We start from the raw sequence: 18,739 nt of genomic DNA, 5'->3' as shown, positions 1-18,739 counted from the left end.
GGATAGAGAGCAGTAGAGGATATAGAGCAGTAGAGGATATAGAGCAGTAGAGGATAGAGAGCAGTAGAGGATAGAGAGCAATAGAGGATATAGAGCAGTAGAGGATAGAGAGCAGTAGAGGGATAGAGAGCAGAGGATAGAGAGCAGTAGAGGATATAGAGCAGTAGAGGATATAGAGCAGTAGAGGGATAGAGAGCAGTAGAGGAGGAGTATAGAGAGCAGATATAGAGCAGTAGAGAGCATAGAGATATAGAGCAGTAGAGGATAGAGAGCAGTAGAGGATAGAGAGCAGTAGAGATATAGAGCAGTAGAGGATAGAGAGCAGTAGAGGATATAGAGCAGTAGAGGATATAGAGAGCAGTAGAGGATAGAGAGCAGTAGAGGATATAGAGCAGTAGAGGATATAGAGCAGTAGAGGATAGAGAGCAGTAGAGGATAGAATGTATGCACACATGACTGTAGATAGAGCGTCTGCTAAATGGGATAGAGAGCAGTAGAGGATAGAGAGCAGTAGAGGGTAGAGAGCAGTAGAGAGCAGTAGAGGGTAGAGAGCAGTAGGAATAGAGAGCAGTAGAGGATAGAGAGCAGTAGAGGATATAGAGCAGTAGAGGATATAGAGCAGTAGAGGGTAGAGAGCATAGAGGATAGAGAGCAGTAGAGAGAGCAGTAGAGGATATAGAGCAGTAGAGGGATAGAGAGCAGTAGAGTGATAGAGAGCAGATAGAGAGCAGTAGAGGGATAGAGAGCAGTAGAGGAATAGAGAGCAGTAGAGGAATAGAGAGCAGTAAAGGAATAGAGAGCAGTAAAGGAATAGAGAGCAGTAGAGGACAGAGAGCAATAGAGGAATAGAGAGCAGTAGAGGAATAGAGAGCAGTAGAGGGATAGAGAGCAGTAGAGGAATAGAGACAGAGAGCAGTAGAGGAATAGAGAGCAGTAGAGGAATAGAGAGCAGATAGAGAGCAGTAGAGGAATAGAGAGCAGTAGAGGATAGAGAGCAGTAGAGGAATAGAGAGCAGTAGAGGGATAGAGAGCAGTAGAGGATAGAGAGCAGTAGATGAATAGAGAGCAGTAGAGGGATAGAGAGCAGTAGAGGGATAGAGAGCAGTAGAGGATAGAAAGCAGTAGAGGATAGAGAGCAGTAGAGTATAGAAAGCAGTAGAGGGATAGAGAGCAGTAGAGGATAGAGAGCAGTTGAGGAATAGAGAGCAGTAAAGGATAGAGAGCAGTTGAGTGATAGAGAGCAGTAGAGGATAGAGAGCAGTAGAGAGCAGTAGAGGATATAGAGCAGTAGAGGATATAGAGCAGTAGAGGATATAGAGCAGTAGAGGATATAGAGCAGTAGAGGATAGAGAGCAGTAGAGGGTAGAGAGCAGTAGAGCAGTAGAGGGATATAGAGCAGTAGAGGGATAGAGAGCAGTAGATGGATAGAGAGCAGTAGAGGATAGAGAGCAGTAGAGAATATAGAGCAGTAGAGGGTAGAGAGCAGTAGAGGATATAGAGCAGTAGAGGATATAGAGCAGTAGAGGGTAGAGAGCAGTAGAGGATAGAGAGCAGTAGAGTATAGAGAGCAGTAGAGGATATAGAGCAGTAGAGGGATAGAGAGCAGTAGAGTGATAGAGAGCAGTAGAGGATAGAGAGCAGTAGAGGGATAGAGAGCAGTAGAGGAATAGAGAGCAGTAGAGGAATAGAGAGCAGTAGAGGAATAGAGCAGTAAAGGAATAGAGGAGTAGAGACAGAGAGCAATAGAGGAATAGAGAGCAGTAGAGGAATAGAGAGCAGTAGAGGGATAGAGAGCAGTAGAGGAATAGAAGACAGAGAGCAGTAGAGGATAGAGAGCAGTAGAGAGGGATAGAGAGCAGTAGAGGAATAGAGAGCAGTAGATGGATAGAGAGCAGTAGAGGAATAGAGAGCAGTAGAGGGATAGAGAGCAGTAGAGGATAGAGAGCAGTAGATGAATAGAGAGCAGTAGAGGGATAGAGAGCAGTAGAGGGATAGAGAGCAGTAGAGGATAGAAAGCAGTAGAGGAATAGAGAGCAGTAGAGGATAGAAAGCAGTAGAGGGATAGAGAGCAGTAGAGGATAGAAAGCAGTTGAGGAATCGAGAGCAGTAAAGGATAGAGAGCAGTAGAGAGCAGTAGAGGATAGAGAGCAGTAGAGGCAGTAGAGGATATAGAGCAGTAGAGGATATAGAGCAGTAGAGGATATAGAGCAGTAGAGGATATAGAGGAGTAGAGGATAGAGAGCAGTAGAGGGTAGAGAGCAGTAGAGGAATAGAGCAGTAGAGGGATATAGAGCAGTAGAGGGATAGAGAGCAGTAGATGGATAGAGAGCAGTAGAGGATTAGAGAGCAGCAGAGGATAGAGAGCAGTAGAGGGATAGAGAGCAGTAGAGGAGAGAGAGCAGTAGAGGAGAGAGAGCAGTAGAGAGCAGTAGAGGATAGAGAGCAGTAGAGGAGAGAGAGCAGTAGAGGATAGAGAGCAGTAGAGGATATAGAGCAGTAGAGGATAGAGAGCAGTAGAGGATATAGAGCAGTAGAGGATAGAGAGCAGTATAGGATAGAGAGCAGTAGAGGATAGAGAGCAGAAGAGGATATAGAGCAGTAGAGGATAGAGAGCAGTAGATGGATAGAGAGCAGTAGAGGATAGAGAGCAGTAGAGGATATAGAGCAGTAGAGGATAGAGAGCAGTAGAGGATATAGAGCAGTAGAGGATAGAGAGCAGTAGATGGATAGGAGCAGTAGAGGGATAGAGAGCAGTAGAGGATATAGAGCAGTAGAGGATATAGAGCAGTAGAGGATAGAGAGCAGTAGAGGGATAGAGAGCAGCAGAGGTGAGAGAGCAGTAGAGGAGAGAGCAGTAGAGGATAGAGAGCAGCAGAGGAGAGAGAGCAGTAGATGGATAGAGAGCAGTAGAGGGATAGAGAGCAGCAGAGGATAGAGAGCAGCAGAGGAGAGAGAGCAGCAGAGGGATAGAGAGCAGTAGAGGGATAGAGAGCAGCAGATGAGAGAGGATATAGAGCAGTAGAGGAATAGAGAGCAGTAGAGGATAGAGAGCAGTAGAGGATATAGAGCAGTAGAGGATATAGAGCAGTAGAGGATAGAGAGCAGTAGGATAGAGAGCATAGAGAGCAGGATATAGAGCAGTAGAGAGCAGTAGAGGATAGAGAGCAGTAGAGGGTAGAGAGCAGTAGAGGATATAGAGCAGTAGAGAGCAGTAGAGATAGGCAGTAGAGGATAGAGCAGTAGAGAGCAGTAGAGGATAGAGAGCAGTAGAGAATAGAGAGCAGAGAGAGCAGTAGAGGAGTAGAGGATAGAGAGCAGTAGAGGGATAGAGAGCAGTAGAGGATAGGAGCAGTAGAGGGATAGAGAGCAGTAGAGAATAGAGAGCAGTAGAGGGATAGAGAGCAGTAGAGGATAGAGAGCAGTAGAGGATAGAGAGCAGTAGAGGAGAGAGAGCAGTAGAGAGGGATATAGAGCAGTAGAGATATAGAGCAGTAGGAGGAGCAGTAGAGGGATATAGAGCAGTAGAGGAATAGAGAGCAGTAGAGAGAGCATAGAGAGCAGATATAGAGAGGAGGGATAGAGAGCAGTAGAGGGATAGAGAGCAGTAGAGGAATAGAGAGCAGTAGAGGGATAGAGAGCAGTAGAGGATAGAGAGCAGTAGAGAGAGGGATAGAGAGCAGTAGAGGATAGAGAGCAATAGAGGATATAGAGCAGTAGAGGATATAGAGCAGTAGAGGGATAGAGAGCAGTAGAGGATAGAGAGCAGTAGAGATATAGAGATAGGATATAGAGCAGTAGAGGGTAGAGAGCAGTAGAGGATAGAGAGTAGTAGAGAGCAGTAGAGGATAGAGCAGTAGAGAGCAGTAGATGATATAGAGCAGTAGAAGGTAGAGAGCAGTAGAGGATATAGAGCAGTAGAGGATAGAAAGCAGTTGAGGAATCGAGAGCAGTAAAGGATAGAGAGCAGTTGAGTGATAGAGAGCAGTAGAGGATAGAGAGCAGTAGAGAGCAGTAGAGGATATAGAGCAGTAGAGGATATAGAGCAGTAGAGGATATAGAGCAGTAGAGGATATAGAGGAGTAGAGGATAGAGAGCAGTAGAGGGTAGAGAGCAGTAGAGGAATAGAGCAGTAGAGGGATATAGAGCAGTAGAGGGATAGAGAGCAGTAGATGGATAGAGAGCAGTAGAGGATTAGAGAGCAGCAGAGGATAGAGAGCAGTAGAGGGATAGAGAGCAGTAGAGGAGAGAGAGCAGTAGAGGAGAGAGAGCAGTAGAGAGCAGTAGAGGATAGAGAGCAGTAGAGGAGAGAGAGCAGTAGAGGATAGAGAGCAGTAGAGGATATAGAGCAGTAGAGGATAGAGAGCAGTAGAGGATATAGAGCAGTAGAGGATAGAGAGCAGTATAGGATAGAGAGCAGTAGAGGATAGAGAGCAGAAGAGGATATAGAGCAGTAGAGGATAGAGAGCAGTAGATGGATAGAGAGCAGTAGAGGGATAGAGAGCAGTAGAGGATATAGAGCAGTAGAGGATAGAGAGCAGTAGAGGATATAGAGCAGTAGAGGATAGAGAGCAGTAGATGGATAGAGAGCAGTAGAGGGATAGAGAGCAGTAGAGGATATAGAGCAGTAGAGGATATAGAGCATAGAGGATAGAGAGCAGTAGAGGGATAGAGAGCAGCAGAGGTGAGAGAGCAGTAGAGGAGAGAGAGCAGAGAGGAGAGAGAGCAGCAGAGGAGAGAGAGCAGTAGATGGATAGAGAGCAGTAGAGGGATAGAGAGCAGCAGAGGAGAGAGAGCAGCAGAGGATAGAGAGCAGCAGAGGGATAGAGAGCAGTAGAGGGATAGAGAGCAGCAGATGAGAGAGGATATAGAGCAGTAGAGGAATAGAGAGCAGTAGAGGATAGAGAGCAGTAGAGGATATAGAGCAGTAGAGGATATAGAGCAGTAGAGGGTAGAGAGCAGTAGAGGATAGAGAGCAGTAGAGAGCAGTAGAGGATATAGAGCAGTAGAGAGCAGTAGAGGATATAGAGCAGTAGAGGGTAGAGAGCAGTAGAGGATATAGAGCAGTAGAGAGCAGTAGAGGATAGAGAGCAGTAGAGAGCAGTAGAGAGCAGTAGATAGAGAGCAGTAGAGAATAGAGAGCAGTAGAGGATAGAGAGCAGTAGAGGATAGAGAGCAGTAGACGATATAGAGCAGTAGAGGATATAGAGCAGTAGAGGGATAGAGAGCAGTAGAGGATAGAGAGCAGTAGAGGGATAGAGAGCAGTAGAGGAATAGAGAGCAGTAGAGGGATAGAGAGCAGTAGAGGATAGAGAGCAGTAGAGGATAGAGAGCAGTAGAGGATAGAAAGCAGTAGAGGATATAGAGCAGTAGAGGATATAGAGCAGTAGAGGATAGAGAGCAGTAGAGGATAGAGAGCAGTAGAGGGATATAGAGCAGTAGAGGAATAGAGAGCAGTAGAGGATAGAGAGCAGTAGAGGATATAGAGCAGTAGAGGATATAGAGCAGTAGAGGGATAGAGAGCAGTAGAGGATAGAGAGCAGTAGAGGGATAGAGAGCAGTAGGGGAATAGAGAGCAGTAGAGGGATAGAGAGCAGTAGAGGATATAGAGCAGTAGAGGATAGAGAGCAGTAGAGGATAGAGAGCAGTAGAGGATAGAGAGCAATAGAGGATATAGAGCAGTAGAGGATATAGAGCAGTAGAGGGATAGAGAGCAGTAGAGGATAGAGAGCAGTAGAGGATATAGAGCAGTAGAGGATATAGAGCAGTAGAGGGTAGAGAGCAGTAGAGGATAGAGAGTAGTAGAGAGCAGTAGAGGATATAGAGCAGTAGAGAGCAGTAGATGATATAGAGCAGTAGAAGGTAGAGAGCAGTAGAGGATATAGAGCAGTAGAGAGCAGTAGAGGATATAGAGCAGTAGAGGATAGAGAGCAGTAGAGGATATAGAGCAGTAGAGGATAGAGAGCAGTAGAGGATAGAGAGCAGTAGAGGATATAGAGCAGTAGAGGATATAGAGCGGTAGAGGATAGAGAGCAGTAGAGGATATAGAGCAGTAGAGGATAGAGAGCAGTAGAGAGCAGTAGAGGGTAGAGAGCAGTAGAGAGCAGTAGAGGGTAGAGAGCAGTAGAGAATAGAGAGCAGTAGAGAGCAGGGTAGAGAGCAGTAGAGGGTAGAGAGCAGTAGAGGATAGAGAGCAGTAGAGAGAGTAGAGGATAGAGAGCAGTAGAGAGCAGTAGAGGGTAGAGAGTAGTAGAGGATAGAGAGCAGTAGAGAGCAGTAGAGGGTAGAGAGCAGTAGAGGATAGAGAGCAGTAGAGAGTAGTAGAGGATAGAGAGCAGTAGAGAGCAGTAGAGGGTAGAGAGTAGTAGAGGATAGAGAGCAGTAGAGAGCAGTAGAGGATAGAGAGCAGTAGAGGGTAGAGAGCAGTAGAGGGTAGAGAGCAGTAGAGGATAGAGAGCAGTAGAGAGCAGTAGAGGGTAGAGAGCAGTAGAGGTATAGAGAGCATTAGAGGGTAGAGAGCAGTAGAGGATAGAGAGCAGTAGAGGGTAGAGAGCAGTAGAGGGATAGAGAGCAGTAGAGGATAGAGAGCAGTAGAGGGTAGAGAGCAGTAGAGGATATAGAGCAGTAGAGGATAGAGAGCAGTAGAGGATAGAGAGCAGTAGAGGATAGAGAGCAATAGAGGATATAGAGCAGTAGAGGATATAGAGCAGTAGAGGGATAGAGAGCAGTAGAGGATAGAGAGCAGTAGAGGATATAGAGCAGTAGAGGATATAGAGCAGTAGAGGGTAGAGAGCAGTAGAGGATAGAGAGTAGTAGAGAGCAGTATAGGATATAGAGCAGTAGAGAGCAGTAGATGATATAGAGCAGTAGAAGGTAGAGAGCAGTAGAGGATATAGAGCAGTAGAGAGCAGTAGAGGATATAGAGCAGTAGAGGATAGAGAGCAGTAGAGGATATAGAGCAGTAGAGGATAGAGAGCAGTAGAGGATAGAGAGCAGTAGAGGATATAGAGCAGTAGAGGATAGAGAGCAGTAGAGGATAGAGAGCAGTAGAGGATATAGAGCAGTAGAGGATAGAGAGCAGTAGAGGGTAGAGAGCAGTAGAGAGCAGTAGAGGGTAGAGAGCAGTAGAGAATAGAGAGCAGTAGAGAGCAGTAGAGGGTAGAGAGCAGTAGAGGGATAGAGAGCAGTAGAGGATAGAGAGCAGTAGAGAGTAGTAGAGGATAGAGAGCAGTAGAGAGCAGTAGAGGGTAGAGAGTAGTAGAGGATAGAGAGCAGTAGAGAGCAGTAGAGGGTAGAGAGCAGTAGAGGGTAGAGAGCAGTAGAGGATAGAGAGCAGTAGAGAGTAGTAGAGGATAGAGAGCAGTAGAGAGCAGTAGAGGGTAGAGAGTAGTAGAGGATAGAGAGCAGTAGAGAGCAGTAGAGGATAGAGAGCAGTAGAGGGTAGAGAGCAGTAGAGGGTAGAGAGCAGTAGAGGATAGAGAGCAGTAGAGAGCAGTAGAGGGTAGAGAGCAGTAGAGGGTAGAGAGCAGTAGAGGGATAGAGAGCAGTAGAGGATAGAGAGCAGTAGAGGGTAGAGAGCAGTAGATAGAGAGCAGTAGAGGATAGAGAGCAGTAGAGGGTAGAGAGCAGTAGAGGGTAGAGAGCAGTAGAGGATAGAGAGCAGTAGAGGGTAGAGAGCAGTAGAGGATAGAGAGCAGTAGAGGGTAGAGAGCAGTAGAGGATAGAGAGCAGTAGAGGGTAGAGAGCAGTAGAGGATAGAGAGCAGTAGAGGGTAGAGAGAGAGCAGTAGAGGATAGAGAGCAGTAGAGGGTAGAGAGCAGTAGAGGATAGAGAGCAGTAGAGGTTAGAGAGCAGTAGAGGGTAGAGAGCAGTAGAGGATAGAGAGCAGTAGAGAGCAGTAGAGGATAGAGAGCAGTAGAGAGCAGTAGAGAGCAGTAGAGGATAGAGAGCAGTAGAGGGTAGAGAGCAGTAGAGGATAGAGAGCAGTAGAGGGTAGAGAGCAGTAGAGGGTAGAGAGCAGTAGAGGATAGAGAGCAGTAGAGAGCAGTAGAGGATAGAGAGCAGTAGAGGATATAGAGCAGTAGAGGGTAGAGAGCAGTAGAGGATAGAGAGCAGTAGAGAGCAGTAGAGGATAGAGAGCAGTAGAGAGCAGTAGAGGATATAGAGCAGTAGAGGGTAGAGAGCAGTAGAGGATAGAGAGCAGTAGAGAGAGATAGAGAGCAGTAGAGAGCAGTAGAGGATAGAGAGCAGTAGAGAGCAGTAGAGGGTAGAGAGCAGTAGAGGGTAGAGAGCAGTAGAGGATAGAGAGCAGTAGAGGGTAGAGAGCAGTAGAGGATAGAGAGCAGTAGAGGGTAGAGAGCAGTAGAGGATAGAGAGCAGTAGAGAGCAGTAGAGAGCAGTAGAGGGTAGAGAGCAGTAGAGGATAGAGAGCAGTAGAGGATAGAGAGCAGTAGAGGATATAGAGCAGTAGAGGATATAGAGCAGTAGAGGATAGAGAGCAGTAGAGGGATAGAGAGCAGCAGAGGTGAGAGAGCAGTAGAGAGGAGAGAGCAGCAGAGGAGAGAGAGAGCAGAGGAGAGAGAGCAGTAGATGGATAGAGAGCAGTAGAGGGATAGAGAGCAGCAGAGGAGAGAGAGCAGCAGAGGAGAGAGAGCAGCAGAGGGATAGAGAGCAGTAGAGGGATAGAGAGCAGCAGATGAGAGAGGATATAGAGCAGTAGAGGAATAGAGAGCAGTAGAGGATAGAGAGCAGTAGAGGATATAGAGCAGTAGAGGATATAGAGCAGTAGAGGGTAGAGAGCAGTAGAGGATAGAGAGCAGTAGAGAGCAGTAGAGGATATAGAGCAGTAGAGAGCAGTAGAGGATATAGAGCAGTAGAGGGTAGAGAGCAGTAGAGGATAAGAGCAGTAGAGAGCAGTAGAGGATAGAGAGCAGTATAGAGCAGTAGAGGATAGAGAGCAGTAGAGAGCAGTAGAGGGTAGAGAGCAGTAGAGAATAGAGAGCAGTAGAGGATAGAGAGCAGTAGAGGATAGAGAGCAGTAGACGATATAGAGCAGTAGAGGATATAGAGCAGTAGAGGGATAGAGAGCAGTAGAGGATAGAGAGCAGTAGAGGGATAGAGAGCAGTAGAGGAATAGAGAGCAGTAGAGGGATAGAGAGCAGTAGAGGATATAGAGCAGTAGAGGATAGAGAGCAGTAGAGGATAGAAAGCAGTAGAGGATATAGAGCAGTAGAGGGATATAGAGCAGTAGAGAATATAGAGCAGTAGAGGATAGAGAGCAGTAGAGGGATATAGAGCAGTAGAGGAATAGAGAGCAGTAGAGGATAGAGAGCAGTAGAGGATATAGAGCAGTAGAGGATATAGAGCAGTAGAGGGATAGAGAGCAGTAGAGGATAGAGAGCAGTAGAGGGATAGAGAGCAGTAGGGGAATAGAGAGCAGTAGAGGGATAGAGAGCAGTAGAGGATATAGAGCAGTAGAGGATAGAGAGCAGTAGAGGATAGAGAGCAGTAGAGGATAGAGAGCAATAGAGGATATAGAGCAGTAGAGGATATAGAGCAGTAGAGGATAGAGAGCAGTAGAGGATAGAGAGCAGTAGAGGATATAGAGCAGTAGAGGATATAGAGCAGTAGAGGGTAGAGAGCAGTAGAGGATAGAGAGTAGAGAGCAGTAGAGGATATAGAGCAGTAGAGAGCAGTAGATGATATAGAGCAGTAGAAGGTAGAGAGCAGTAGAGGATATAGAGCAGTAGAGAGCAGTAGAGGATATAGAGCAGTAGAGGATAGAGAGCAGTAGAGGATATAGAGCAGTAGAGGATAGAGAGCAGTAGAGGATAGAGAGCAGTAGAGGATATAGAGCAGTAGAGGATATAGAGCGGTAGAGGATAGAGAGCAGTAGAGGATATAGAGCAGTAGAGGATAGAGAGCAGTAGAGGGTAGAGAGCAGTAGAGAGCAGTAGAGGGTAGAGAGCAGTAGAGAATAGAGAGCAGTAGAGTATAGAGAGCAGTAGAGGATATAGAGCAGTAGAGGATATAGAGCAGTAGAGGGTAGAGAGCAGTAGAGGATAGAGAGCAGTAGAGTATAGAGAGCAGTAGAGGATATAGAGCAGTAGAGGGATAGAGAGCAGTAGAGTGATAGAGAGCAGTAGAGGATAGAGAGCAGTAGAGGGATAGAGAGCAGTAGAGGAATAGAGAGCAGTAGAGGAATAGAGAGCAGTAAAGGAATAGAGAGCAGTAAAGGAATAGAGAGCAGTAGAGGACAGAGAGCAATAGAGGAATAGAGAGCAGTAGAGGAATAGAGAGCAGTAGAGGGATAGAGAGCAGTAGAGGAATAGAAGACAGAGAGCAGTAGAGGAATAGAGAGCAGTAGAGGAATAGAGAGCAGTAGAGGGATAGAGAGCAGTAGAGGAATAGAGAGCAGTAGAGGATAGAGAGCAGTAGAGGAATAGAGAGCAGTAGAGGGATAGAGAGCAGTAGAGGATAGAGAGCAGTAGATGAATAGAGAGCAGTAGAGGGATAGAGAGCAGTAGAGGGATAGAGAGCAGTAGAGGATAGAAAGCAGTAGAGGAATAGAGAGCAGTAGAGTATAGAAAGCAGTAGAGGGATAGAGAGCAGTAGAGGATAGAAAGCAGTTGAGGAATCGAGAGCAGTAAAGGATAGAGAGCAGTTGAGTGATAGAGAGCAGTAGAGGATAGAGAGCAGTAGAGAGCAGTAGAGGATATAGAGCAGTAGAGGATATAGAGCAGTAGAGGATATAGAGCAGTAGAGGATATAGAGGAGTAGAGGATAGAGAGCAGTAGAGGGTAGAGAGCAGTAGAGGAATAGAGCAGTAGAGGGATATAGAGCAGTAGAGGGATAGAGAGCAGTAGATGGATAGAGAGCAGTAGAGGATTAGAGAGCAGCAGAGGATAGAGAGCAGTAGAGGGATAGAGAGCAGTAGAGGAGAGAGAGCAGTAGAGGAGAGAGAGCAGTAGAGAGCAGTAGAGGATAGAGAGCAGTAGAGGAGAGAGAGCAGTAGAGGATAGAGAGCAGTAGAGGATATAGAGCAGTAGAGGATAGAGAGCAGTAGAGGATATAGAGCAGTAGAGGATAGAGAGCAGTATAGGATAGAGAGCAGTAGAGGATAGAGAGCAGAAGAGGATATAGAGCAGTAGAGGATAGAGAGCAGTAGATGGATAGAGAGCAGTAGAGGGATAGAGAGCAGTAGAGGATATAGAGCAGTAGAGGATAGAGAGCAGTAGAGGATATAGAGCAGTAGAGGATAGAGAGCAGTAGATGGATAGAGAGCAGTAGAGGGATAGAGAGCAGTAGAGGATATAGAGCAGTAGAGGATATAGAGCAGTAGAGGATAGAGAGCAGTAGAGGGATAGAGAGCAGCAGAGGTGAGAGAGCAGTAGAGGAGAGAGAGCAGCAGAGGAGAGAGAGCAGCAGAGGAGAGAGAGCAGTAGATGGATAGAGAGCAGTAGAGGGATAGAGAGCAGCAGAGGAGAGAGAGCAGCAGAGGAGAGAGAGCAGCAGAGGGATAGAGAGCAGTAGAGGGATAGAGAGCAGCAGATGAGAGAGGATATAGAGCAGTAGAGGAATAGAGAGCAGTAGAGGATAGAGAGCAGTAGAGGATATAGAGCAGTAGAGGATATAGAGCAGTAGAGGGTAGAGAGCAGTAGAGGATAGAGAGCAGTAGAGAGCAGTAGAGGATATAGAGCAGTAGAGAGCAGTAGAGGATATAGAGCAGTAGAGGGTAGAGAGCAGTAGAGGATATAGAGCAGTAGAGAGCAGTAGAGGATATAGAGCAGTAGAGGATAGAGAGCAGTAGAGAGCAGTAGAGGGTAGAGAGCAGTAGAGAATAGAGAGCAGTAGAGGATAGAGAGCAGTAGAGGATAGAGAGCAGTAGACGATATAGAGCAGTAGAGGATATAGAGCAGTAGAGGGATAGAGAGCAGTAGAGGATAGAGAGCAGTAGAGGGATAGAGAGCAGTAGAGGAATAGAGAGCAGTAGAGGGATAGAGAGCAGTAGAGGATAGAGAGCAGTAGAGGATAGAGAGCAGTAGAGGATAGAAAGCAGTAGAGGATATAGAGCAGTAGAGGGATATAGAGCAGTAGAGAATATAGAGCAGTAGAGGATAGAGAGCAGTAGAGGGATATAGAGCAGTAGAGGAATAGAGAGCAGTAGAGGATAGAGAGCAGTAGAGGATATAGAGCAGTAGAGGATATAGAGCAGTAGAGGGATAGAGAGCAGTAGAGGATAGAGAGCAGTAGAGGGATAGAGAGCAGTAGAGGAATAGAGAGCAGTAGAGGGATAGAGAGCAGTAGAGGATATAGAGCAGTAGAGGATAGAGAGCAGTAGAGGATAGAGAGCAGTAGAGGATAGAGAGCAATAGAGGATATAGAGCAGTAGAGGATATAGAGCAGTAGAGGGATAGAGAGCAGTAGAGGATAGAGAGCAGTAGAGGATATAGAGCAGTAGAGGATATAGAGCAGTAGAGGGTAGAGAGCAGTAGAGGATAGAGAGTAGTAGAGAGCAGTAGAGGATATAGAGCAGTAGAGAGCAGTAGATGATATAGAGCAGTAGAAGGTAGAGAGCAGTAGAGGATATAGAGCAGTAGAGAGCAGTAGAGGATATAGAGCAGTAGAGGATAGAGAGCAGTAGAGGATATAGAGCAGTAGAGGATAGAGAGCAGTAGAGGATAGAGAGCAGTAGAGGATATAGAGCAGTAGAGGATATAGAGAGTAGAGGATAGAGAGCAGTAGAGGATATAGAGCAGTAGAGGATAGAGAGCAGTAGAGGGTAGAGAGCAGTAGAGAGCAGTAGAGGGTAGAGAGCAGTAGAGAATAGAGAGCAGTAGAGAGCAGTAGAGGGTAGAGAGCAGTAGAGGGTAGAGAGCAGTAGAGGATAGAGAGCAGTAGAGAGTAGTAGAGGATAGAGAGCAGTAGAGAGCAGTAGAGGGTAGAGAGTAGTAGAGGATAGAGAGCAGTAGAGAGCAGTAGAGGGTAGAGAGCAGTAGAGGATAGAGAGCAGTAGAGAGTAGTAGAGGATAGAGAGCAGTAGAGAGCAGTAGAGGGTAGAGAGTAGTAGAGGATAGAGAGCAGTAGAGAGCAGTAGAGGATAGAGAGCAGTAGAGAGCAGTAGAGGGTAGAGAGCAGTAGAGGATAGAGAGCAGTAGAGAGCAGTAGAGGGTAGAGAGCAGTAGAGGGTAGAGAGCAGTAGAGGGTAGAGAGCAGTAGAGGATAGAGAGCAGTAGAGGGTAGAGAGCAGTAGAGGGTAGAGAGCAGTAGAGGATAGAGAGCAGTAGAGGGTAGAGAGCAGTAGAGGATATAGAGCAGTAGAGGATAGAGAGCAGTAGAGGATAGAGAGCAGTAGAGGATAGAGAGCAATAGAGGATATAGAGCAGTAGAGGATATAGAGCAGTAGAGGGATAGAGAGCAGTAGAGGATAGAGAGCAGTAGAGGATATAGAGCAGTAGAGGATATAGAGCAGTAGAGGGTAGAGAGCAGTAGAGGATAGAGAGTAGTAGAGAGCAGTAGAGGATATAGAGCAGTAGAGAGCAGTAGATGATATAGAGCAGTAGAATGTAGAGAGCAGTAGAGGATATAGAGCAGTAGAGAGCAGTAGAGGATATAGAGCAGTAGAGGATAGAGAGCAGTAGAGGATATAGAGCAGTAGAGGATAGAGAGCAGTAGAGGATAGAGAGCAGTAGAGGATATAGAGCAGTAGAGGATATAGAGCGGTAGAGGATAGAGAGCAGTAGAGGATATAGAGCAGTAGAGGATAGAGAGCAGTAGAGGGTAGAGAGCAGTAGAGAGCAGTAGAGGGTAGAGAGCAGTAGAGAATAGAGAGCAGTAGAGAGCAGTAGAGGGTAGAGAGCAGTAGAGGGTAGAGAGCAGTAGAGGATAGAGAGCAGTAGAGAGTAGTAGAGGATAGAGAGCAGTAGAGAGCAGTAGAGGGTAGAGAGTAGTAGAGGATAGAGAGCAGTAGAGAGCAGTAGAGGGTAGAGAGCAGTAGAGGGTAGAGAGCAGTAGAGGATAGAGAGCAGTAGAGAGTAGTAGAGGATAGAGAGCAGTAGAGAGCAGTAGAGGGTAGAGAGTAGTAGAGGATAGAGAGCAGTAGAGAGCAGTAGAGGATAGAGAGCAGTAGAGGGTAGAGAGCAGTAGAGGGTAGAGAGCAGTAGAGGATAGAGAGCAGTAGAGAGCAGTAGAGGGTAGAGAGCAGTAGAGGGTAGAGAGCAGTAGAGGGTAGAGAGCAGTAGAGGATAGAGAGCAGTAGAGGGTAGAGAGCAGTAGAGGGTAGAGAGCAGTAGAGGATAGAGAGCAGTAGAGGGTAGAGAGCAGTAGAGGGTAGAGAGCAGTAGAGGATAGAGAGCAGTAGAGGGTAGAGAGCAGTAGAGGATAGAGAGCAGTAGAGGGTAGAGAGCAGTAGAGGATAGAGAGCAGTAGAGGGTAGAGAGCAGTAGAGGATAGAGAGCAGTAGAGGGTAGAGAGCAGTAGAGGGTAGAGAGCAGTAGAGGATAGAGAGCAGTAGAGGGTAGAGAGCAGTAGAGGATAGAGAGCAGTAGAGGTTAGAGAGCAGTAGAGGGTAGAGAGCAGTAGAGGATAGAGAGCAGTAGAGAGCAGTAGAGGATAGAGAGCAGTAGAGAGCAGTAGAGAGCAGTAGAGGATAGAGAGCAGTAGAGGGTAGAGAGCAGTAGAGGATAGAGAGCAGTAGAGGGTAGAGAGCAGTAGAGGGTAGAGAGCAGTAGAGGATAGAGAGCAGTAGAGAGCAGTAGAGGATAGAGAGCAGTAGAGGATATAGAGCAGTAGAGGGTAGAGAGCAGTAGAGGATAGAGAGCAGTAGAGAGCAGTAGAGGATAGAGAGCAGTAGAGAGCAGTAGAGGATATAGAGCAGTAGAGGGTAGAGAGCAGTAGAGGATAGAGAGCAGTAGAGGATAGAGAGCAGTAGAGAGCAGTAGAGAGCAGTAGAGGATAGAGAGCAGTAGAGAGCAGTAGAGGGTAGAGAGCAGTAGAGGGTAGAGAGCAGTAGAGGATAGAGAGCAGTAGAGGGTAGAGAGCAGTAGAGGATAGAGAGCAGTAGAGGGTAGAGAGCAGTAGAGGATAGAGAGCAGTAGAGAGCAGTAGAGAGCAGTAGAGGGTAGAGAGCAGTAGAGGATAGAGAGCAGTAGAGGATAGAGAGCAGTAGAGGGTAGAGAGCAGTAGAGGGTAGAGAGCAGTAGAGGATAGAGAGCAGTAGAGAGCAGTAGAGGGTAGAGAGCAGTAGAGGGTAGAGAGCAGTAGAGGATAGAGAGCAGTAGAGGATAGAGAGCAGTAGAGGGTAGAGAGCAGTAGAGGGTAGAGAGCAGTAGAGGGTAGAGAGCAGTAGAGGGTAGAGAGCAGTAGAGGATAGAGAGCAGTAGAGGGTAGAGAGCAGTAGAGGGTAGAGAGCAGTAGAGGGTAGAGAGCAGTAGAGGATAGAGAGCAGTAGAGGATAGAGAGCAGTAGAGGGTAGAGAGCAGTAGAGGGTAGAGAGCAGTAGAGGATAGAGAGCAGTAGAGAGCAGTAGAGGGTAGAGAGCAGTAGAGGATAGAGAGCAGTAGAGAGCAGTAGAGGGTAGAGAGCAGTAGAGAGCAGTAGAGGGTAGAGAGCAGTAGAGGATAGAGAGCAGTAGAGAGCAGTAGAGGATAGAGAGCAGTAGAGAGCAGTAGAGGGTAGAGAGCAGTAGAGGGTAGAGAGCAGTAGAGGATAGAGAGCAGTAGAGAGCAGTAGAGGGTAGAGAGCAGTAGAGGATAGAGAGCAGTAGAGAGCAGTAGAGGGTAGAGAGCAGTAGAGAGCAGTAGAGAGCAGTAGAGGGTAGAGAGCAGTAGAGGATAGAGAGCAGTAGAGAGCAGTAGAGGGTAGAGAGCAGTAGAGAGCAGTAGAGGGTAGAGAGCAGTAGAGAGGCAGTAGGAGCAGTAGAGGATAGAGAGCAGTAGAGAGCAGTAGAGGATAGAGAGCAGTAGAGAGCAGTAGAGGATAGAGAGCAGTAGAGGATAGAGAGCAGTAGAGGATAGAGAGCAGTAGAGAGCAGTAGAGGATAGAGAGCAGTAGAGAGCAGTAGAGGATAGAGAGCAGTAGAGAGCAGTAGAGGATATAGAGCAGTAGAGGGTAGAGAGCAGTAGAGGGTAGAGAGCAGTAGAGGATAGAGAGCAGTAGAGAGCAGTAGAGGATAGAGAGCAGTAGAGAGCAGTAGAGGCTGTAGAACAGTACCAGGCTCCCATCTGTTCCAGAATGGGCTGTCTGATGGGAACTTGTTCCTAGATCTACTGTCATAGATTTGTCACTTTCCCAGAATGTTCCTGAATCATATTGGAGCACATTTGAGTTGAGATCACAGGTTCAATTCAAACTGATGGACGTTGCATAGCATCTTTTGACATTTTTACACCCATTTAAACTAAAGTCAATTGTGTTTTCTTCAAATGTAGTGATGTTTTACCCCACTGGCTCCATCGACCTGTTTAGTCTGTCACTTTCTGGTGGCCTGGGAGGAGCCAGGTCCAGTTTTCAGATGTTCAGTGTAGATCCAGAGGGGGCGTAGGTGGTGGTGGGAGGATCAGCTTTAGTCTCATCACCCCATGTATTCATGCAGAGAACAGCAGCAGCTCTAATCCCAGCCGTCCCTGAACATGTCCCACCATCTGTCCATCCATCCACTGTCTGGCCACACTGCTTCGTCCCTGCCGCCCCGACTCGCTCTAACACTTCCCACCATCTGTCCATCCATCCACTGTCTGGCCACACTGCTTCGTCCCTGCCGCCCGACTCGCTCTCACACTTCCCACCATCTGTCCATCCATCCACTGTCTGGCCACACTGCTTCGTCCCTGCCGCCCCGACTCGCTCTAACACTTCCCACCATCTGTCCATCCATCCACTGTCTGGCCACACTGCTTCGTCCCTGCCGCCCGACTCGCTCTCCTCACACTTCCCACCATCTGTCCATCCATCCATCCACTGTCTGGCCCACACTCTAACACTTCCCACCATCTGTCCATCCATCCCGTCCGACTCGCTCTCACACTTCCCACCATCTGTCCATCCATCCACTGTCTGGCCACACTGCTTCGTCCCTGCCGCCCGACTCGCTCTCACACTTCCCACCATCTGTCCATCCATCCATCCACTGTCCCTGCCGCCCGACTCGCTCTCACACTTCCCACCATCTGTCCATCCATCCACTGTCTGGCCACACTGCTTCGTCCCTGCCGCCCCGACTCGCTCTAACACTTCCCACCATCTGTCCATCCATCCACTGTCTGGCCACACTGCTTCGTCCCTGCCGCCCCGACTCGCTCTCACACTTCCCACCATCTGTCCATCCATCCACTGTCTGGCCACACTGCTTCGTCCCTGCCGCCCGACTCGCTCTCACACTTCCCACCATCTGTCCATCCATCCACTGTCTGGCCACACTGCTTCGTCCCTGCCGCCCGACTCGCTCTCACACTTCCCACCATCTGTCCATCCATCCACTGACTGGCCACACTGCTTCGTCCCTGCCGCCCCGACTCGCTCTAACACTTCCCACCATCTGTCCATCCATCCACTGTCTGGCCACACTGCTTTGTCCCTGCCGCCCCGACCCGCTCTCACACTTCCCACCATCTGTCCATCCATCCGCTGTCTGGCCACACTGCTTCGTCCCTGCCGCCCCGACTCGCTCTCACACTTCCCACCAACTGTCCATCCATCCGCTGTCTGGCCACACTGCTTCGTCCCTGCCGCCCCGACTCGCTCTCACACTTTCCACCATCTGTCCATCCATCCGCTGTCTGGCCACACTGCTTCGTCCCTGCCGCCCCGACTCGCTCTAACACTTCCCACCATCTGTCCATCCATCCACTGTCTGGCCACACTGCTTCGTCCCTGCCGCCCGACTCGCTCTCACACTTCCCACCACCTCACCCGGCTAGAAACCGAACTGGAACATAGTGGACATGATTTATACATACAGAGCCCAGCCAGGCAAGCTGTGAATCTGAATCTGTTGAGCCGGGGACCAAGGGAGTCGGGAAGTTCAGTAAATGTCACACCTTTGGAGGAAAATGTAGACCGCCAGGTATCTCATTATTTTGATCATGGGCTGTAATGAAAGGAATGGAAACAATCTGGAAAGGAGGCCACTGTCTGGATGGATCGGGATCAAGGGAGGGAACATAACATGGTCTGGGTCCAGAAGGCGAGGGCAGAACAGGTGCATTAAAGCTGGGACCAAGAGACTGAAAAACAGCTTCTATCTCAAGGCCATCGGACAGCCATCACTGACACAGAGAGGCTGCTGCCTACATACAGACTTGAAATCATTGGCCACTTCAATAGATGGATCACTAGTCACTTTAATAATACCACTTTAATCATGTTTACATATCTTGCATTACTTATCTCATATGTATATACTGTATTTTATACCATGTATAGCATCTTGCCCATGCCGCTCTGCCATTGCTCATCCATATATTTATATGTATTTATCAAATAAAATCAAATGTTATTTGTCACATGCACCGAATGCAACAGTGAAATGCTTACTTCCAAGCCCTTAACCAACAATGCAGTTTTAAGAAAATATCCCCCAAAAAGTAAGAGATAAGAATAACAAATGATTAAAGAGCAGCAGTAAATAACAATAGCAGGGCTATATACAGGGGGTACTGGTACAGAGTCAATGTGTGGGTTCACTGGTATCAAGGTAATTGAGGTAATATGTTGTACATGTAGGTAGAGTTATTAAAGGGACTAT

This window comes from Oncorhynchus gorbuscha, linkage group LG16 (assembly GCF_021184085.1).
Source record: "Oncorhynchus gorbuscha isolate QuinsamMale2020 ecotype Even-year linkage group LG16, OgorEven_v1.0, whole genome shotgun sequence".
NCBI lineage: Eukaryota > Metazoa > Chordata > Actinopteri > Salmoniformes > Salmonidae > Oncorhynchus > Oncorhynchus gorbuscha.
Note: the sequence above shows the minus strand (reverse complement) of the source record.